Source organism: Delphinus delphis, chromosome 5, assembly GCF_949987515.2.
Source record: "Delphinus delphis chromosome 5, mDelDel1.2, whole genome shotgun sequence".
In the NCBI taxonomy this organism is placed as follows: domain Eukaryota; kingdom Metazoa; phylum Chordata; class Mammalia; order Artiodactyla; family Delphinidae; genus Delphinus; species Delphinus delphis.
Window position 1 is genome coordinate 37,046,697 of NC_082687.1, and position 21,340 is coordinate 37,068,036.

The 21,340-nt window shown below is 35.3% G+C and overlaps 1 long non-coding RNA gene across 1 annotated transcript in view; it reads left to right on the plus strand.

Annotated features, from left to right (window-relative positions):
• Window positions 1-21,340, plus strand: part of LOC138414082 (uncharacterized) — a 209,528-nt gene that overhangs the window by 164,959 nt on the left and 23,229 nt on the right. Inside the window, exon 3 of the long non-coding RNA XR_011246474.1 lies at window positions 19,373-19,471. This is a non-coding gene — a long non-coding RNA (uncharacterized lncRNA). The remainder of the gene's footprint in view (window positions 1-19,372; window positions 19,472-21,340) is intronic.

The following is a 21,340-nucleotide window of genomic DNA, read 5'->3' on the forward strand; positions in this document are numbered from 1 at the left end:
TTCAATATATGTTTGTTCCCTTCTCTTTACTTCATTTCATAATCTTTAATTTGCTTTGGTTTACACTAGCAGGTAATTAATACAGTTTGAATGCAAGAGTATTAATATTCTACTTGAAGAATATAAAGGATTTTTTCTATAAAATAATTATCTAAAGAAAAAACCTTCAGATTGTCTATTAATTTAGTTATTATTAAAGAAAAGACCTTCCTCTAAAAGGTTAAGGTTGCTAACCAAGGTAATCTTGGTTAAACTTGCTGCAATCTTTTTAATAACCACAAAATAATAATACTGTATATTTCTATATTTCCTAAAATAATAGACATATTCTTATAAGAAATATTCTTTTGAAATATCCACTGCAACTAGGCTAAAGAATAAATTGAGGGAACATTTGACCTTATGTGAATTTATGGTTTATTCTGCTGGAAGCATTGGATTGTGATATGAGTTTGTGTTGGCAGTATCCCAAATATCCTCCTTTTCTTTCCTCACTCTATGAAGTGTTGATTATACAAAGAAACCTTAACATCGCTAAATGAAATGAGTACCTGTTTACATTTTTGATTCCTTAAGTTTGTGCTTTACATTAGAATTTTAAAAGATTTGGCTGCGCAAGATAGGATGTGTGCTAATTATGCATGCAGTAAGGGGCTAGTCAGAGAAATCTGTCTTGCAGAGAAGCTGTGAAGAAGACAATGAGAATGGCTCTGTTTTTGCATGTGTTCTTATGAAATACTACAGCAGGAAGATGAAAGTGGAAGGGACAGAGTTGCATGGATAAAAAGAAAGGGTGGTAAAGCTTGTATCTGGGCCTTTGGATGGTGATAAATATGTTCCTACAAGAAGAGTTGGCTTGAAGCCTTGGAAAAACTGCTTCCATTTCCGTCCTCCTTTGTACTTATCTCTACTTCAGAGTTTATGGTTAATTATTTTTACAAATCATTTCCCTCTTGCCCTCTTCACTCCAATTCAGTTGCTAAGTGACTGGAAGATAAAGTGACCTCTGAATTTATTCTTCTCATTATATTGTTAGATTTTTCCACATCACTTAAGGGATGGATTTGTTTGTTGTAAGTTCAACACCTCTCCAGCATTCAAGTTGACATTTCACCTAATTAATAGCCTCTATTGGCCTAGTTATTCTGGGGATGCATAATTAAGGCAATAATGCTACTTGTTCAGTGGAATTAATATTTCATTTTGCCTTTTAAATTAATTGCCCAAAGGTTTATTGCTTTTTCTGGCTATAGGCATATTATTATGTCTATTTGTGTTAAAATAAGCATATTTTTAAAGTCCACCCTTAGAAAAACTAAAAAGTTACTGTAATAGAAAATTTTGAGGATTTAAAAATAAACCCATATATATGTACAGTATTTTAATTTACTTAAAATTAAAATGGAATTCCTTAAAGGCACTAATTATGACCTTTTATCTTTGAATTGTTCACTTTTGTACTTGGAGTCCCCTCTATAGCACCTGACGCAGAATGGATACTGGATATATACATACATTTTTCACTGACTTCATGTGATGGGAATTTGAATTTTCTTTTTAAAATGAAGTTAATATAAAAATGGTTATACATAAGTAATTCTGAGTAAAAATCAATATAAACACTATTTCTATTTTTACTCTTTGGCACTTGTGGTCTGAATGTTTTTATTTTCTGTGATGTGAAATGTTAATGACTTATCTATCAAATTGTATACATGAAAACACACAGCACTTACTATATAAAAGGCACTATATACTCCATGCTTTACAAATATTATTAATGTGGAATCACTAAGGGAAAAAATAACATACTTTCCCTCAGGTAACTATTTAGAAAAAAAGACCACGTGTAATTCACATGTGTACACACACAAACCTAGAAATGCTCGCAGGTGTGGAGCATGCAGATGTTAGGTTCTGAGTGTTCTGTGTATAGAATGATGGCTGTGGTGGTGGGAGATACATAGGGTTTCCTGCAGTAACTGAGGAGCTGAGTTTTATACCTCTTGATATTTAGATGGAAAAATGTCATGACAAATGTTGAAGAAAAAGATATAACCAGGCAAAAAAATAGTGGTTTAGATCCCTCACCTGGGCAAAATACCTTTTGCGATAGATAATGAGATTTGAACTGGTGGTGTCTGTTAAATCCACTAGAACCAATTCAAGAAATATTTTATTTGTTTTATAAACTATAAGGATGATTAAAAAATCCTGTTTCTCTATGTTAATGTAATTGTATACAGGCTATTTTAGAAAAATAAGTAAAACACGTGTGTCTAGGTGCAGGCCCCATATACATGAAATTTAGGAGAAATTAGAAGAGAAAAAAAATCAGTTCCTGGGAGGCCACTGATAATATATTTAACATGTTTGCTGGCCAAGATTTTGAGAAATCTAATCTGTGTTTACCGCATAGCATTTGGGACATTTGGGACATTTGGATTATAGTCCTATTGCCTCGCTGATGAGATATGTGAATTTGGAATATTTCCTAACTATTTACCATTAGGCCTCAAGTTTCTCATCTGTGAAATGAAGTTGCTTAGATGCTTGCTATGTTTTCTTTCAGTTCAAAAGCTTTACATCTGTTATTTTACCATATGCTGTAATAACATTTTTCCTTATTAAAAGATATAGTCTTCATTGTAAAACCTAGAAGATATGTAAAAGCACAAAGCGATAAATATGGGCACACTTCTATCTCTGTAAAACTATATTCATATCTATTCAGTTTTTAAAAGATTGGGGACATATTGTGGTATTTTAAAAGTTTTTCCACTTTACAGTATATTGTGAATGTTTATCCATCTTATCATTTACAAATGCTTAAATGGAATTGTTATATGCTTTTATGATAATTATTTTATTAATCCATTTTTATGGAGCATTTAGTTTTCCAATTATTTTACTATAAATAATGCTGTGGTGAACATTTTTATAGATTAATCTTTGTACAGATACTTGATTATATATCCTTAGCATAAGTTCTTAGATATGGAATTATTTGTCTTAAATGCATTTTTAAGCCATTGAATACATTGTTGTCAAGCTACCCCCAATACTGAATGGATATTTATTTGCAACATCTATTGATTCATTCAATAAATATTTATTTAGTGCTTATTTTACATTGTGTAAACATGAATGAAGTATTGAGAGAAATGGATGTCTGGGAGGAGGAGAATAGGTAGGTCTGTTTCTCTGCATTGGATATATTAATTATCCAAAAACTTCCACAATTTGATGAGTAAAATACTGTCTTATTTTTTATTTCTTTGCTCTTAAGATAAAACCCTTTAAAAAAATACTTTGATAGCCATTTTGTATTGGGACTATTTTGTTGTACTGACTACCTTGCTTGGTGTCTGTGTCTCTCTTTGGTGAAGGAGGAAGGTGACCTCTAATGTTAATTAGTTCTCTTTCAACTGGTTGCCAATCATACTATGTTTTTGTCATGAAAATTAGAATTTTTCTTATCAAAATTAGAGCACTTTACTTCCCATTATATGTTGGTGATAAACTGACCTTTTTTTGTTTGTATGTTTCATTGTTCTCATTATATTGATTCTATACTGTGTTTTAAATTGACTTATTTCTAAAGCACCGTTTTTTCTACCTTAATACTTTATTGTATGCCCATCAGTCTTCCTTCAGTCCAATTGCTCTTTTCTGAGGATTGTGACTCCTATCTCTAGTTGTTTTTAAGATTTTATCACTGTTTGGCTCTTCTACAGTTACTTGTAATATTTCTAGGCATGGATTTATTCTTATCTATCCTGCTAAGGACTTCATTATGTTTTTCAGCTTTTTAGGAGAATTAACGGTCATTATTACTTCAGATATTGCTCCTTGTCCTTTCTATTTATTTGCTTTGTTTCTTCTGGAACTCCAATTATATTTATTTTGGACCTTGTTAATGTATTGTATATGTCTCTCAATCTTTCATATTTTCCATCTCTTTATTATTCTATCATAAATTCCTGTGAATTCCCTTCCAGTTCATTAGCTCAACTGTTTCTATTTAACCTGTTTAACCTATTAGGCTTTTAATTTAAAAGCTACTTTTTCCACAACTTCTATTTAATTCATTTTCAAATCTATCCATTTTTCCTCTAATCATAGTGATAGCTTATTTCTTATGGCATTTATTCTTTAATTATTTTATTCATTCCTACGTATGGTCTTTCCAATTGTTTTTCGTCATGTCTAAAGTTCTTGTGGTGGTAATACTTCTTTTATAGTATCTGACGATGCTCACTTGTGGTGTTTGCTTTCCTTGTGATATTTATGGAAAATATGTGATTCATTTTTCAGTGTTTTTTTTTTCTTCATTTCTTGTACCTGGTAACTTCCAGTGGTGTGCTAGTAAATGTTTAATTATTAGTTCTCTGAGAAAAAGTGCTCGGGTTTGTAGCATATCCCCAGCACAGCCAATTTTAAACTACTGAAGTGGTGTCATCAAGCATGGAGGTGGGAAGTGATGTGCACACTCAGGTTTTGTAAGCTGGTTGTAGGAGCCAACTTCAGAACACCACTGGCAATTTTCCTTTTATAATATAAATTCAGCTGTGTTAATTTTTGTTATAGTTTACCCAGTGCATGTAGAGTTTTGTGATATGAGTTTCCATTAGCTAACTCTTCCAGGACCAGAAGCAATGCTATATGTTCAAAATTAAGAAAGCTTAAAAATGTTTGTATGTGATAATTCTTATATTGGTGAATTTCACCATTTCTACATCTTTTATATGTCCTATCTCTTAATACTCCACACTTTTTCTTATGCATTTGCCTCATTCCCCCATCTCTTACATTCTGGTCTCTATTGCTTTACTCCTGCTAAATAAGCTTATCAAAGGATTTCTGTGGAAGGAATCATCTTGTTACATAAACAATATTTTAAGAGATACTTAGCTTTTAGAGGTAGACAAGCACAGACTCCTTAGAAAGAGATAGCATATCTCCTGAAGCTAATGATGTACTCCTAGATATTTGTGGGTAGAGTGTGCTAAATCAGAGGCAACCTTTTTCTGTAAATGGTGAGATAGTAAATATTTTAGACTTTGCAGGCCATACAGTCCCTCTCCCAACTACTCAACTCTGCCTTTATAGTGTGAAAGCAGTCATAGATAATATGTAAACTAATAGATGGCTGTGTTTTATTTATAAGAAGGTAATGAGTTGAATTTGGTGTGTGGGCTACAGCTTACTGAGCCCTGCTCTAAATGGTCGTCCATTATTATTAAGATTTAATTTTATATATATATATATATTTTATTTATTTATTTTTTTTGCGGTACGCAGGCCTCTCACTGCTGTGGTCTCTCCCATTGCGGAGCACAGGCTCCGAACGCACACGCTCAGCAGCCATGGCGCACGGGCCCAGCCGCTCCATGGCATGTGGGATCTTCCTGGACCGGGGCACGAACCCACGTCCCCTGAATCGGCAGGCGGACTCTCAACCACTGCGCCACTAGGGAAGCCCAGATTTAATAATATTTTAAAGTGAGCATATGCACAGTTGTTAATAGAAAATTAAATTTAATTTCACTTTCTATATCAGCACTTGAAAAGATAATTACTAGTTTTTAGATATAATTACTTTTTTCTTTTGCACATGGTTAGGAGAACCATTTTGGGCATAGAAGAGACAGTGTTTTTTGTAATTAACAGTGACTTTGTATTTTAATATTGTATATGTGCTTGCAGGCTATTAAGAGAGTCATTTATACTAAATCTGATATGCGTTAAATACAAAAATTATTTATAGACAATGAGTTTGTGGTATACGAAATCAACTTCACAACTGCTGGACCTTAGACTGTTTTTTGGAATCAGTAGTTCATTTGGTTTGCTCGTGTGTATATTGCATTTCAGTGACAAACTGTGGGAGCCTGGAGCTGCCCAGAACAATTTGATTTTTTCATCTGTGAAGATTCTCAAACCTCCTGTGGTTTAGTTGGCACGTCTCACATGCAAAAGAATTTAAGTATTGATCTAAGCTATTAAAACACATCATAGTTACATTCTTTTATAGCAACTGCTGTGCACCAGTTCAACCTAATGAATTCTCAAGTGTATCTCATTTTTACAACATGGCCTACTGCTTTGCTCAGAGTAGCCATTAACTCCTATCGGCATGTAATGAGGAGAAACTCAGTAGAGTACATAGCAGGAAATGAACATATGAGGGTTTTCCCAAAAGACCAACCAGTAACTGAAAGCACTAAGCTCCCCAAATTATCATCCCCTCCTTTTTCAAGCTACTTATAGGTCCCATATTGTACCAAAATGTTGTCACTAATTTCACCTTAGACTAATATCACGATAGTGCCCTGGCCATTTGTGTTATTCCTATGCAATGGTGCCAAATGTTCTCTGCCAGGCTACTAGGAAATATAATCACCAAACTAGTTTTCTGTAATTCACTAGGATTATGATACTGAACATTCTCTTTCCTTTAATGTCCCTTTGAGGAACAAGAAGATTCTGCCTTGACATAGTAACTTAGTCATAGAGCTACATTTGGAATCTTTATAATGCAAACCAGGAAAGGTCAAGATGCTTGCTTTTCATAGCAAGATTATTCATTCATTAAAAATTAAAATACATTTTTCATTTCAGATGGGGGGCTGGATGTTATTATTTCCCACATGCCCAGTTCAGCAGTACAGAACGAAAACTGCCCTGCATGGTAACATTTTTGTAGGTATCTTTGCTGGACTCTTTCATACTTTCATTACTGCAAACGTCTCATTCCTAATTTGTTCTCATCAAATTTATTGAAAATTCATAGGTCTCAATATGAAAAGATAATGAAAATAGTTAGATTTGTGGTAGAGAAGGAAAGAGGCTTTTTTCCTTTGATTTACTTTTTATTCAATAAACATTTACTCAACATTAGCTCTACACTAAGAATAGCACTGGGCCCTGGGGTTGTGAACATCAATAAAACATAATCACTTTCCCCAAGAAGTCAGTTTCCCCATACTACATTCCATAATGTAGTATGGAAGAGACATATGAACAAACAGTTACAATATTATAAGATACTCATAATAAAAATACGAACAAAATGCTGTGAGAAGACTAAGGAAAGTCTGAAGAGTGGCTGGGAGAACATTTCTCCATTTAACACGTGCTACAACATAGTGAAAAAGCAATGGAACCACGTATTTTAAATGCTGGAAATGAGAATTTGGAAAATGGAAATAAAATAAAAATGCCATTTATAATAACATGAAAACATAAATGCTTAAGAATAAACTTAAATGTATGAAAGGACTGTACACATAAAATATATGATTAAATATAAAATAATTTTCTTTGTAAATTCTTAATTTCTTAAAATAGAATGGCTTATGCAAAGAAAAAATCATGGCAATGTGTTGTAGAGTTTATAAAATATGTATAATTAAAATATATGACAACAATAGCTCAAAGGAAAATTGAAGCATACTATTGTAAGTTGCTTAAACTATATGTGTGAAGTAGGATAATATTATTTGAACCTAGTTTACTAAAAATAAATGCATATTGCAAACTCTAGAACAACCATTAAAAAAAGAAAAAGAAATATAACAATTTATTGCATAAAATAAAATAGGAAAAAAAAGATACACAGTTCTTCCAAAGAAAGCTCAGAAGGAAGAAAAATGGAATAAAGAATATAGGGATAGAGGAGCTTCAAGATGGCGGAAGAGTAAGACGCGGAGATCACCTTCCTCCCCACAAATACATCAGAAATACATCTACACGTGGAACAACTCCTACAGAACACCTACTGAACGCTGGCAGAAGACCTCAGACCTCACAAAAGGCAAGAAACTCCCAACGTACCTGGGTAGGGCAAAAGAAAAAAGAAAAAACAGAGACAAAATAGGGATGGGACCTGCACCAGTGGGAGGGAGCTGTGAAGGAGGAAAGGTTTCCACACACTAGAAGCTCCTTCATGGGCAGACACTGCAGGTGGAGGAAGGGGGAAGCTTCGGAGCCACAGAGGAGACTGCAGCAACAGGGGTGTGGAGGGCAAAGCAGAGAGATTCCCGCACAGAGGATTGGTGCCGACCAGCACTCACCAGCCCGAGAGGCTTTTCTGCCCACCTGCCGGGACAGATGGGCGCTGGGAGCTGAGGCTCAGGCTTCGGTCGGATCGGATCGCAGGGAGAAGACTGGCAGCATGAACACAGCCTGCAGAGGGTTAGTGCGCCACGGCTAGCTGGGAGGGAGTCCGGGTAAAAGTCTGGAGCTGCCGAAGAGGCTTTTTCTTGCCTCTTTGTTTCCTGGTGTGGGAGGAGACGGGATTAAGAGTGCCGCTTAAAGGAGCTCCAGAGACGGGCGTGAGCCACAGCTATCAGCACGGAGTCCAGAGACGGGCATGATATGCTAAGGCTGCTGCTGCAGCCACCAAGAAGCCTGTGTGCAAGCACAGGTCACTCTCCACACCTCCCCTCCTGGGAGGCTGTGCAGCCCGCCACTGCCAGGGTCCCGTGATCCAGGGACAACTTACCTGGGAGAATGCATGGCATGCCTCAGGCTGCTGCAACGTCATGCTGGCCTCTGCCGCTGCAGGCTTGCCCCGAACTCCATACCCCTCCCTCCCCCCGGCCTGAGTGAGCCAGAGCCCCCGAATTAAATGCTTCTTTAACCCCATCCTGTCTGAGCAAAGAACAGACACCCTCAGGCGACCTACACAAAGAGGTGGGTCCAAATCCAAAGCTGAACCCTGGAAGCTGTGCAAATGAAGAAGAGAAAGGGAAATTTCTCCCAGCAGCCCCAGGAGCAGCAGATTAAATTTCCACAATCAACTTGAAGTACCTGCATCCCTGCATCTGTGGAATACCTGAATAGACAACGAATCATACCAAATTGAGGAGGTGGACTTTGGGAGCAATGATACATCTTTTTTCCCCCTTTTTCTCTTTTTCTGAGTGTGTATGTGTAAGCTTCTGTATGATTTTGTCTGTATAGCTTTGATTTTACCATTTGTCCTAGGGTTCTGTCTGTCCATTTTGTTGTGTTTTGGTTTTTTATTACTTAAAAATTTTTTTTCTTAATAATAATTTTTTTATATAAATTTATTTTATTTATTTATTTGACTGCATTGGGTCTTCGTTTCTGTGTGAGGGCTTTCTCTAGTTGTGGCGAGCGAGGGCCACTCTTCATTGCGGTGCACAGGCCTCTCACTGTCGCGGCCCCTCCCGTTGCGGAGCACAGGCTCCAGATGCGAAGGCTCAGTAGTTGTGGCTCACAGGCCCAGTTGCTCCGCGGCATGTGGGATCCTCCCAGACCAGGGCCCGAACCCGTGTCCCCTGCATTGGCAGGCAGATTCTCAACCACTGCGCCACCAGGGAAGCCCCAATAATTATTTTTTATTTTAATAACTTTATTTTATTTTATCTTCTTCTTTCTTTCTTTCTTTCTTTTCTCCATTTTATTCTGAGCCGTGTGGAGGACAGGCTCTTGGTGCTCCAGCCAGGCATCAGGGCTATGCCACTGAGATGGGAGAGCCAAGTTCAGGACACTGGTCCACAAGAGACCTCCCAGCTCCACGTAATATCAAACGGTGAAAATCTCCCAGAGATCTCCATCTCAATGCCAAGACCCAGCTAAACTCAACGACCAGCAAGCTACAGTGCACAACACCCTATGCCAAACAACTAGCAAGACAGGAACATAACTCCATCCATTAGCACAGAGGTTGCCCAAAATCATATGAAGGCCACAGACACCCCAAAACACACCATCAGATGTGGACCTGGTGGATTGGCAACTATATGCCAATAAAATGGACAACCTGGAAGAAATGGACAAATTCTTAGAAATGCACAACCTTCTGAGACTGAACCAGGAAGAAATAGAAAATCTGAACAGACCAATCACACACACTGAAATTGAAACTGTGATTAAAAATCTTCCAACAAACAAAAGCCCAGGACCAGAGGGCTTCACAGGTGAATTCTATCAAACATTTAGAGAAGAGCTAACACCTATCCTTCTCAAACTCTTACAAAATGTAGCAGAGGGGGGGACACTCCCAAACTCATTCTACGAGGCCACCATCACTCTGATATCAAAACCAGACAAAGATGTCACAAAGAAAGAAAAGTGCAGGTCAGTATCACTGATGAACATAGATGCAAAAATCCTTAACAAAATACTAGCAAACAGAATCCAACAGCACATTAAAAGGATCATACACCATGATCAAGTGGGGTTTATTCCAGGAATGCAAGGATTCTTCAATATACACAAATCAATCAACATGATACACCATATTAACAAATTGAAGGAGAAAAACCATATGATCATCTCAATAGATGCAGAAAAAGCTTTCGACAAAATTCAATACCCATTTATTACAAAAACCCTCCAGAAAGTAGACATAGAGAGAACTTTCCTCAACATAATAAAGGCTATATGTGACAAACCCACAGCCAACATCATCCTCAATGGTGAAAAACTGAAAGCATTTCCACTAAGATCAGGAATAAGACATGGTTGCTCACTCTCACCACTCTTATTCAACATAGTTTTGGAAGTTTTAGCCACAGCAATCAGAGAAGAACAAGAAATAAAAGGAATCCAATTTGGAAAAGAAGAAGTAAAGCTGTCGCTCTTTGCAGATGACATGATACTATACATAAAGTATCCTAAAGATGTTACCAGAAAATTACTAGAGCTAATCAATGAATCTGGTAAGGTATCAGGATACAAAATTAATGCACAGAAATCTCTTGCAATCCTATATACTAATGATGAAAACTCTGAAAGTGAAATTAAGAAAATACTCGCATTTACCATTGCAATAAAAAGAATAAAATATCTAGGTATAAATCTACCTAAGGAGACAAAAGACTTGTATGCAGAAAATTATAAGACACTGATGAAAGAAATTAAAGATGATACAAATAGATGGAGAGATATACCATGTTCTTGGATTAGAAGAATCAACATTGTGAAAATGACTCTACTACCCAAAGCAATCTATAGATTCAATGCAATCCCTATCAAACTACCACTGGCATTTCTCACAGAACTAGAACAAAAAATTTCACAATTTGTATGGAAACACAAAAGACCCTGAATAGCCATAGCAATCTTGAGAAAGAAAAATGGAGCTGGAGGAATCAGGCTCTCTGACTTCAGACTGTACTACAAAGCTACAGTAATCAAGACAGTATGGTACTGGCACAGTAACAGAAATATAGATCAATGGAACAGGATAGAAAGCCCAGAGTTAACTCCACGCATATATGGTCACCTTATCTTTAATAAAGGAGACAAGAATATACAGTGGAGAAAAGACAGCCTCTTCAATAAGTGGTGCTGGGAAAACTGGACAGGTACATGTAAAAGAATGAAATTAGAACACTCCCTAACACCATACACAAAAATAAACTCAAAATGGATTAAAGACCTAAATGTAAGTCCAGACACCATCAAACTCTTAGAGGAAAGCACAGGCAGAACACTCTATGACATAAATCACTGCAAGATCCTTTTTGACCCACCTCCTAGAGAAATGGAAATAAAAACAAAAATAAACATATGGGACCTAATGAAACTTCAAAGCTTTTGCACCACAAAGGAAATCATAAACAAGACGAAAAGACAACCCTCAATATGGGAGAAAATATTTGTAAATGAAACAACTGACAAAGCATTAATCTCCAAAACATACAAGCAGCTCATGCAGCTCAATATCAAAAAACAAACAACCCAATCCAAAAATGGGCAGAAGACCTAAATAGACATTTCTCCAAAGAAGATATACAGATTGCCAACAAACACATGAAAGAATGCTCAACATCATTAATCATTAGAGAAATGCAAATCAAAACTACAATGAGATATCATCTCACACCAGTCAGAATGGCCATCATCAAAAAACGTATAAACAATAAATGCTGGAAAGGGTGTGGAAAAAATGGAACCCTCTTGCACTGTTGGGGGAATGTAAATTGATACAGCCACTATGGAGAACAGTATGGAGATTCCTTAAAAATCTAAAAATAGAACTACCATATGACCGAGCAATCCCACTACTGGGCATATACTCTGAGAAAACCATAATTTAAAAATAATCATGTGCCAAAATGTTCATTGCAGCTCTATTTACAATAGCCAGGACATGGAAGCAACCTAAGTGTCCATCAACAGATGAATGGATAAAGAAGATGTGGCCCATATATACAATGGAATATTACTCAGCCATAAAAAGAATGAAACTGAGTTTTTTGTAGTGAGATGGGTGGACCTAGAGACTCATACAGAATGAAGTAAGTCAGAAAGAGAAAAACACATACCGTATGCTAACACACGTATATGGAATCTAAAAAATAAAAAAAGAAAGAAAAAAGAAAATGATCAGAAGAACCTAGGGGCAAGATGGGAATAAATATACAGACCTACTAGAGAATGGAGTTGAGGATACGGGGAGGGGGAATGATAAGCTGGGACAAAGTGATAGAGTGGCATGGACATATATACACTACCAAACGTAAAATAGATAGCTAGTGGGAAGCAGCTGCATAACACAGGGAGATCAGCTTCGTGCTTTGTGACCACCTAGAGGGGTAGGATAGGGATGGTGGGAGGGAGGGAGATGCAAGAGGGAAGAGATATGGGGACATATGTGTATGTATAACTGATTCACTTTGTTATAAAGCAGAAACTGACACACCATTGTAAAGCAATTATACTCTAATAAAGATGTTTAAAAAAAAAGAAATTGAAAATATAACTACCATATGATCCAGAAATCCCATTTCTGGATATATATCCAAAGAAAATAAACCATTATCTCAGAGAGATATCTGTACTCCCATGTTCACTGCAGCATTATTCACAATAGCCAAGGTATAGAAATCAGAGAGTAGATAAGTGATTGCCACTGGCTTGGTGGGGGAGGAGAAATAGTGTAGGGAGACGTTGGTAATAGGGCACAGACTATCATTATAAGTTGAGTAAGATCCACAAGAGGATCTAACGTATAACATGGTGACTATAGTTCATAGCACTGCATTATATAATCAAAACTTCCTAGAGAGTAGAACTTAAATGTCTCACCAATAAAGGGGGCAGGGAATATGTGAGGTGATGGATGTGTGAATTAACTAGATTGGGGAAGTTCTTTCACAACGTATGCATACAAGTCATCATATTAAACTTTTCTTTAATTTTTTTTTTTTTTTGCGGTACACAGACCTCTCACTGTTGTGGCCTTTCCTGTTGCGGAGCACAGGCTCCGGACGCGCAGGCTCCGCGGCCATGGCTCACGGGCCCAGCTGCTCCGCGGCATGTGGGATCTTCCCGGACCGGGGCACAAACCCCTGTCCCCTGCATCGGCAGGCGGACTCTCAACCACTGCGCCACCAGGGAAGCCCCCATATTGAATACTTTAAATGTCTTAAGCAATTTATTTGTCAGTTATACTTCAATAAAGCTAAAAACAGAAGAGAAAAAAAGAATATAGGGATAAAATACAAAACTAATTGTATGATGGTAGACTTAAACTCAATAACATCCATAATTACTTTAGATGAAAATGGATCAGTGTACCTGTTAAAAGGCAGAGATTATCAACAAGTCATCACTTCTCTTCAATATTGTACTGGAGGCAGGACAATTAGGCGAGAAAAGTCAGATTGGAAAGGAAAAGTGAAAACTGTCTTCACTTGCAGATGACATTTCTGTGTATAAAGAAAATCCTAAACCATCAACAAAATATTTACTAGATTTAAGTGAATTTAATAGGGTTCTAGATACAACATCACTTACAAAAATCAACTTTATTTTTAGAAATAAGCATTTAGGAAATGGAAATGAAAACATGCCATTTACAATAGCATCAAAAAATATAAATGCTAAAGAATAAACTTAAAAAAAAAATAAGGTCTATCTATATACTGTAAACTACAAAAGATTCCTGTGATAAATTAAAGAGAACTGAAGTAAATGGACAAATATACTATGATTGTGGATAAAACACCCAATATTAAGATATCTATTCTTTCCCAGGTGAGCTATAGTTCTGATGCAATCCCAATCAAAATTCTAGAACGCTTTTTTAAAATTTTGAAATGTTAGGCTGATTTTAAAATTAATGTGGAAATGCAGAGGCCTAGAATAGTCCCAAAAATAAAAGAGAAGAAAAATTTGGGGACTTACCTAATTTTAAGACTATTATAAAGCTACGCTTATCAAGACAGGATAGTATTAGGGTGAAGACAGACAACAGATAAATGGAATAGAATAGAATCCTGAAATAGACTTGCATTGGTACAATCAACTGATTTTTTAACCAAGGCAGCAAGGCAACTCAATATGGAAAGGCAAATCTTTTCACTAAGAATGCTTGAACAACTGCGTATCATTAAGGAATAAAAGTGAACCTCAGCATATACATCACACCACGAATTAAAGTTAATTGGAGAGGTATCATAGACCTAAAAGTAAAATCAACAATGTAAAGCTTCATGAAGAAAATGTGGAAGAATATCCTCATGAACTTGGATTGGGAAAGATCCCTTGAGAAAATGAAGAAAGCACTAATAATAAAAGAAAAATAAACCGTAAAATAAATTTCATAAAAATTAAATATTACTCACTAAAAGAAAGCATCAATAAGCTGAGTATGCAAGCTACAGACTGAAAGAAAATATTCATAATATATGTAACTGACAGTAAACTTTAATCTGAAATAGAGAATTTCTGCAATTTGTATAAAAAGACAAACAACTCACTTCCGCCACCCACAGTCCCACCAAATGGGCAAAGTATTATACTTGAAAAGTCACTCTACCGAGTAAGATAAATAAATGGCCAATAAACTCATGAGAAACATTCTCAACACTATTAGTCATCAGGGAAATAAAAAATAAAACCATAATGAAATACTACTAAACACTCACTAGAATGATTAAAATTTAGAAAACTGATAACAACACCAAAATGTTGACAAGGATGTGAAGCAACCGAATTTTTATGCATTGCTACAGGGGGTAGAAAATGTGTCTGACAATTTTTAATAAGTTAAATATATTCCTATCCCACGATCCAACAATTCCTTCTTTAGGTATTTTTCCCAAAAGAAATGAAAACATATTTGTGCAAAAATACATGTATATAAATGTTCGTGCAGCATTATTGATATCCAAAAAATAGAAACACCTAAAATGTCTAAAAGCAGAATAGAGAATAGATAAACTGATACATTTTACTCAGCAGAAAAAAAGAACAACTACTGATACTTTTGCCAACATGGATGAATTTTAAAAGAAGCCCAATGAAAAAGAGTATATACTGTATTATTTCATTTATATAAGTTCTAGGACAAGAAAAACTAATCTATATAGAGAAAGAAGTTAGAACATTGTTGCATGGGGGGTGGGGACTATTGTCAAGAAAAGGGTACGGGGATTTTCAGACTTTACCTTTATCACAATGTGAGTTACATGGATATATGCATTTGTCAAAACTCATCAATCTGCACACTTTAGAACTGTTCATTTTGCTGTGTATAAATTATACCTGGGCAAACTAAATTTTTAAAAAATTAAAAATAAGAAGTGGAGGTAACTATCTGGCAAAAATTATGCATGAATCTCATGGAAATGCAATAAAACAATCTCACAGATTGAAATTTGAGGAGTAAATTTTTTCTTTTGTTGTTTTGTTTTACTTTTTATTTATTTTATGACTGTATTTTAGTAACATTTTTTTCCTGTAGCAGATTTAGTTTCTCATATAACAAAAAGTCTAGAATTAGAAAAATCCAGAATTTCTTAATTCAGTAGTTTAATGGTATCATCAAGCACAGAGTTCTTTCTATTGTTCTGCTTTACACTGCTCAGCATTTCTTAAGATCATTTCCTATTAGTGGCTTTACAAGCGTTTTTGTTCCAGACATCCATGAAGAGACAACAATGCCTAGCAAGAGAATGAAGGACCTTGTTCCTTGTGTCACATGAACCTTTTTCTATTATAAAATATCACAGACATATCAAATAGCCTATATTTTATACCTGTAGGGTTTAAAGAATAATAGTGAAATAATGTTGCATGACATCACTACTCAGCTCAAAGTAGTCATAACGAATACCATTGAAAACCCCTGCATGCCCCTATCTAGGGGTGTTCTTCCCCTCCCTAGGAGATAGCCAATCTCTTGAATTTTGCATTTTTTATTCTTTTGCTTTTCTTTATAGTTTTATCATAGTAAAAAGACATTCTTAAATAATATATTGTTTAGTTGTGTATATTTTGTAACTTTCGTAAGTAAAGTTACCCATGACTTCTTTTCATTCATTTACCATGTTTATATTTGGCACATTGATATTTGTTTCTTTATACAACCATTTCATTACCATATGGTATTCCACTAAATGAATGTACCATAGTTTATTTATTCATTGGTCTTTCTGTGATTATCTTTTTCCAGTATTAATTTTTATTATTTATTTTACTATTACAAAAGTATTCTAATGAACTGCCTTTTATATATATCTTGGTAGTAAAACACAAGAGTTTCTCTGGAAATATGTGTAGAAGTAGAATTGGTGGGTGTTAGGCTATGCAGAAGTTTACTGTGTAATGCTATTTTCCCCCTAAATTTGGTTGTTCCAACTGTCAAAATTATCAGCAGTGTATAAATATTCCCATCTGATCAACCGCTTTGCAAAAACTGAATATTATCATACTTTTCAGCTTTTATTAATATGATAGGTACAAAACAGTATCTCAATGTGGCTTTAAATTACACATATATTTATGAGCCTTTTTATATTTCTTTTTTTAATAAAATGTATTCCATATTGTTTGCCCATTCTTCTGTTGGGTTCTTTATCTTTTTCCTCTTATATTTTAGGAGCTATTTATAGATTCTGGATAAATCTTCCTCTGGTTATATGTGTTTCAAATATTTTTTCTAAATTTATGGACTACTTCTTTATCACATTTTTTCATAAACAGAAATGATTCATTTTAAATAGTCTATTTTATCAGTAGTTTCCTTTTTAACTTAGCATATTTACATATTATTTATGATGTATTCCTCAGACATTCAACTACATTTCCTTCTATATTATTTAAAGTTTGGCCTTTCCTGAAAATTTTAATATGTCTGGAATTGTGTTTTGTATGCAATATGAGGTAGGGGTTGTCAAGAACTTTGAAGAGTTTTAGCTGTTACCCTACTTGCAAGCTAACAAGGTAGCTTGCCACAGTTTCATGAATGCTGGCAGAAGATAAGCGATTCCTGGGTCAGATCAAAGTTCTTTACTACTCACGTTAATAACAGGAGCTAGAGTGTCAGAATTCATGCCAGTTTCTCAGGCTCATTTCCCACAGAACAACTCAAAGAAGGTCAGGTGACTACTGCACATACAGTGAGTGGTGCTATTGAAGAGGAACCCCAAGCTTAGGGAACCCAAATCTCTTATGGTGGATGGTTAGCATGCCTGACCTTTGCCCCAGAGGGCCACCTTACCTATATTATACTGGAGAGCAATCAAACCTGCCTTATGCTCCAGAAGGAGATATGTTTGCTCTATAACCATGCTTGAGAAGATAGTCTGGAATAAAGGCAGCCAGTGCCTCTGCCTGTAAGACATGCAGAAATATGAGAAGCCGATAGAGAATTGTCTCTAACAAGGACAATTCCTCCCTCCCCTTGCCCCAATATTTATGACCAATTGTCTCAGCTTGGTTTAATGCATAGTCTCTCCTTTCCCCAGATATCTTTAATATAGTCAGGTTTAAATGTCTATATTAACATAATTTAGCATAATCAGTTTCCATATATGTATGTGTCTGTTTCTGGGCTCTCTGTTCTATTAATCAGTAGTCTACCTCTGTATCCACCCTGCGTACCTTACTTACTACAACTTTATAATAAATCCTGATCTCTGGTAGAGCAACTCCCTCCCCAGCCTCCACAAATACCCACCTTATTCTTCTTCAGAAATGTCTCACATAGTCTAGTCCTTTCATTCTTCCTTGTATTTAAAAAATCTACACAGGTTCCAATGTAAAATATTTTTTCTTGCAATTCAGACCTTCCTTCTGGGATTGTTTTGCTTGCTCCAGAATTTTGTTTGAAACTTTCTATAGTAAACTTTATGCAGGTGTCTCTGTTGTAACTTCCCACCATAGATAGCTTCCAAGCTTTGGTTCCTGTACTCTGCATGCTGCCCTTTAAAAGCTAAATTTCTGATCTTCAGACATCAGCAGATGGTCTGAGGATGAGTGACAGTTTCAGCTCATTTATTTCTCTGCATGGATCCTTTCACATTGTTTTCAGCCTTTCAGAATTTTTCTTGCCTTTTTTTGGGCAGCTCAGCTATTCATTTTAAAAGGCATTTTGTCTATTTCACCTAACCTTTCTAGAAGTTTTGCACTGAAAGTGGTTTTCAAGATATCTAATCATTCATATTGCCAGAAACAGAAGTCTTGTGTCAATAGTGGTTTTAAAATTGTTTAATCTCACAGAATTGTATCTTGCACACAATACATATTCAACAAAGTGTGTTTAATTGAACTGAATAAGATTTTGGTTGGGTTTTTCTGATGCTGCCTCATCATTCCCAAATAACCCAGTACCTAATTTGGCATTTCCACTGTTAGATTATTATCCTCTCCTTAAAACTTTACAACATTAAAAAATATTTTAAACATACAGAAAGCAATATACTTGAAATCTTTGTACTTACCACCAAGATTAAATACATGTTAACGTAGTGTCCTATTTTCTTTAATCTATGGTTATATGGGTAGATAACAAAGCAATGTATATTATTTTGTGTACTTTAAAATTTTACATTAATAATACAGTGATATTCATACTTTTTTGAAAGCTTATTTTTTTCCCCACTCAACATCATGTTTGAAATATTTTCCATGGTGATGCCCTAAGCTTTGATTCAATTATTCCAAGTCCTGTCTGTAATTTTATTATAAATTAAGTTTTATTTAATAGTCCCTTTATTCTACAACAAATATTCTTATTATATATATATCCTCTTGAGCATGTATTTGAGAATTTTTAAAAATTAGTTGCCTAGAACTGAAAGTGTTCTATAATAGGATGTACTTAACTTTAACACATTAGGTATATCCAGTTTCTTATATCTGGTCTTTATGATTGTGGTGACATTGATCATTATAGAAGATAGGACATTTTTAAACCTTATTTTATTATTTAATATTTACAATTTGTGAAAAGCACCTAGTACTGGTCTGGACAAGGATTATGCTGAATATATGTAGTGCCTGAAACCTTGTGTATAATTCAAATTATGCTGAAGTTTATACTATTCAATAATGAATAATTAGGTGATTTGGAAATTCATGCCCCCATTTTTTTCTATAGGTATTTATGAGCCTCCATTTATTGTACTACTGCAGTGAACCAACCTTGGATGTGAAAATTGCCTTTTGTCAGGTGTGTGTTCCTTACAGGTAAAACAAGGTACAGTATATTCACTTGTATTTCCATTTTGCCATCCCATCTTGCAAATGTTCCACACTAAAGTTAATGTTTATGTAATGTTAAAAGTAGCTTAGGAAGTAGAAGCTGGCACCTAGATGCTTTTTTTCCCCCCCAGTTCATTTATGTTAGAATAGGAATGAAGATAATTCTTTTTAATGTTTATAAATATAGTACTTGATCACTGCATAAAGTGATTTCTTACTAGATTTAACATCATTAATATGTCTTTTTCAAATCCTTAAAATGTGGTTTTATTCATCAAACTAGCTAAAGTCTATGATATTATTTTTCATCCAAGAACTGATGAGCCCCAAGTAGAGTACCTCTAGTACTGAAATATAATAATATGTAGGTAGTGCTCAGTTTGTTTTCTGATGTTCAGTTCTAACCAGTAGTTGATAACAAAGATAAAACAACAATAATGACTAATAAAGGTATCTTTAACCTACAGTGAACACTAGTGAGAATATGTTGTGCATGGACCAGATAAGAGTCTGCACTCCTGTGTTCATACAAGTGATATTCTTAAGAAAGAGCCCAGCTGGGGTACCTGTACCTACTCTAAGTATGTTTAGGTAGTTCTAACTTAAGCCTGTTGTCATGGCATAATTAATAGTGCTCATTTTTACTCTCAGGAATTTTTATTTGGCCAGTAAATTTCATGGTAACTCTATTCATACCCCAAGCAGAGAGCACTTCTGTTTTTTCTGTAATGATTTTCATTGCATGTTATCATCACGATGGGCTGAAAACAGAGAATGACATGCATCCCTTGAAACAGGTTTAAAGAAAAACTCTGCAGCTTCTATTATTTTAATACAATATTTTCTGATTCTAGAAGTAACATGTACTGATTATAGAAAATATATAAAAATACAAAGGGAAACAAAACATTGGTAAATCTATTCTCCCTGAGCGTAGTTAGAATTTCTATGGAAAAGTAAAATGTGTTACGTGCTATGAATGGGATTTACTGTCTGTTTCATCTCCCTGACCTGTAAATTCTTGCAGTGCCAAAAGCCTCAGACTTTCAGATAACTTCTCTTCTCTAACTAGAACTCTGGATCTGGACATCTTGGTTTAGAAATTCCAAATCTGCCACTGATTAGCCATTTACTTGTGAGCTTGGGCAAGTTAGTTAACCTTGCTGTGCTTCAGTTTATTTGTAAAAAGGGAAAAAAGTAATAGTACCTACCTTCTAGGTTTATGAGAATTAAGTGAGCTAATACTTGCATAGAACTGAGTACAGTGCTGGAATATATTTTTGTTAAATAGCTAACTAAATCTTAAATATATTTACATTCACTCTTCTGGTGCTCCCATTGAGTCCTAGTGTTTAAAATATTATCAGTATCTTGAATACTCCCCAGTTATATCTCCAACACAAACCTCTCCCCGAAACCAGACTCATAAACCCAATTGCTTGTTCTATATCTCAGCTCAGATGGCTAATAGGCATAGCAAATGATACATATACCAAACCAAACCCTTGATCTTTCCTCTAAAATTGCTCTGCTCTAATTCAGTAAATGCTAAATCCATCTTTCCAGTTGCTTAGAGCAAAATCTTCAGAATCATCTTTTGGACAATAATTTACATCCAATCTGTCAGCAAATTCTGTTGGCACTACTTTAAAAATATATCTGGAATCTCACTACTTCTCACCATTTTCTCCAGCACCATTCTGATCCAAACCTGGATTATTGTAAGAGCTTCCACTTTTGCTCACCCCCAAATGGTTTACTCTCAAAACATCAGCAAGAGTGATATTTGAAAAATATAAGTGAGATCATGTCACTCCTTGGTTAAAAACAAAAAAAAGCAAAGCAAAAAAACCTTCCAGTCAAG